Here is a 2,466-nt window from a genome sequence, read left to right as displayed (position 1 = left end):
CAGTTTTCCAGTCAAAACGTCATATCAGTTTACCAGACAAAACATCATATCAGTTTTCCAGACAAAACATCAAAACAGTTTTCCAGACAAAACATCAAAACAGTTTTCCAGACAAAACATCAAAACAGTTTTCCAGACAAAACATCAAAACAGTTTTCCAGACAAAACAAACACAAAGTGTGTGTGTGAGAGAGAGAGAAATATTTAAAAACAATTATGTATGTTATGTAAAGAAATAAATGTTTAATAAATTAAATAATTATTAAATTTTTTTTTTGTACATTTTAAAATAATTTAAAGATAGTTTTAATCCATTATTATTTTTTAGTTTAGTTTTTTAGAATATAGAATTTTTTTTATTTATTTTGTTGTTGATTGTTCTCCAGGGGAAAAAAAAAAAAAAGTGTATGAAATTGTGTTTTGTTCATGTGAATGAAAAAATGGCTGTTAAGACGCTGGTAAAATGATGTATTCTCTATTCAGTGTGTTTGGTGGGCGAGAAATTTAATTTACCACCTTGGCAACAAAAAACATCCAGCGTGAGCAGCGCAGTCCGAGTGAAGGACTCTTATGATCGGATTCATTTAAATGAATCGTTTAAAAAGGCGCATCAGGCTCAAATGCTGTTTGCAGTGTAGTATTCCTAGATCACTTAACCATGTTTATATCCATTCTGCAGAAGCCCAGACATTTCCCTCCAAATCAGTGCTGGAAACGTCTACAGATTCTGTCTGAACATGAGCTTTCATAAAACAATCCTTAATAGAATCGTTAAGTTTAACCAGATTTGGAGCCAGAATCGTTAAATTCGTTACGATTCTCATTGCTAGTTTGAGGTTTAATTTGTTTGTTCATTTTCATTGCTTTGTTTATACCTTTAACAACGTCAGTTGCTGGGAGATTTTTGGACTACTTTTTTTTACTACTGAAAATAACATTGAAATCATGTTTTCTAAAAAAAAAAAAATTCTTTCCCTGAAAAAACATATACAGAAGGAGAAATCAAGAAAGATTAATTAATTAATATTTTGTACATTAATTGGATAAAATATTTTTAAACAAATAAATGAGCTAGTTTGGGCTTTTACATTATTTTTATAGCCTATGTGTAACTTGTGTATTTAGAATAAGCATGTATAATCAAAGAAATGCATTATCTATAGTTGTGCATGAAATCGCTTTAATATTCTCCACAGGGTTCCAACATTAATTAAATTTTAATTCACAGGCGTTCTATGTTCACTTTAAATTACCATAATATTTCCAATTAGGACCAACTGCATGACTACTTAGATCATTACTCACACTTAAAACAACACGCTTCGTTTTATGTGACGAATAGCTGTATTTGGGGAATATAGCGTTGTATTACCTTAAATGCATAAATGTGTGAGATTAATAACTGTCAGATGGGAGTTATGAGGAACGAGTGATATGTAAATTCAGTCGAAGGCTTTGATAGCGTTGCATCACTATGAATAATTAAAAAGTTCATTATCATTCCGTTAGGCCAGATCTTTCCCAACAACACTTTGAAGGATAATGACAGATAAAGTTAGTGTTATTCACCCTTATTTTTCCGCTCGTACTGTCCTCCCACTTTCCGTCTCGGGAAGCTGCAGTAAAAGTGCAGTCGACGGCTGAAGTAGAGGAGTCATCAGACTCTGCGCTCTCTCCTGTAGTGTTCTAATGAGCGAGCCGTGTGATATCAGCGCCCACCCCATGACCCCCATCTAACTATCCACACACACTTGTCCTTTAGTCATCAGCTCTAATGAGTGGACCATCTATTTGGACCGTGGTGGTTTGTGCTCGGCTGAAGTTTTTAGTGATTAGACTGCATGAGATGGTAATTGCTCTGTGCAAAAATAGAGGCAAACCTCTCCCTCATCAATGAGAATGCATTGACATCTATTAGCAGGACGTTCTTCTCTTCTTAACATTTGATTTAATAAGGCAGCAGCATTCATACTAAGGGTGGGCAGAATCACAGAATCTAATGAAAGTCACTTCATCTCATTTGTTTTATCGGGAAGTTGATGAAAACCCTGATACTTAATCTGTCTACTGTCAGATTTCTCTTTCAGGTTAAATACTATCATAGTTTGATGAGAATCTAGAAGTGCATGCTTGTTTTTAGCTAATAACACATACAGGTTTGTGCATAGAGGTTTGAAGGAATCTATTTCCCCTTTAAGGACTGAAGCGAGTTTGTTACCAATGCGTTATGCAAATGTGAATGCATTTTCAATATGTAGCTTTGTGCTAATTAAGTATGTTTCTGCCCTAAGTTTCAGTTGAATGTCAGAACTGAAGCCATCATTAAAAAAAATAAAATATACATATATAAATATAAATTATTAGGTATAATTTATATATTTTTATATAAGTGCATAGATGTTTTTTTGCTATTTTTTGTGGAAGTACTTTTTTGTGGAAAAAAACAAAAAAAAATTTATGTTTATA

The sequence above is a fragment of the Sinocyclocheilus rhinocerous genome, unplaced genomic scaffold (genome assembly GCF_001515625.1).
Source record: "Sinocyclocheilus rhinocerous isolate Xijiao unplaced genomic scaffold, SAMN03320098_v1.1 scaffold42, whole genome shotgun sequence".
Lineage (NCBI taxonomy): Eukaryota > Metazoa > Chordata > Actinopteri > Cypriniformes > Cyprinidae > Sinocyclocheilus > Sinocyclocheilus rhinocerous.
The sequence above is the reverse complement of the archived record's forward strand: the minus strand, read 5'-3'. Positions refer to the sequence as shown.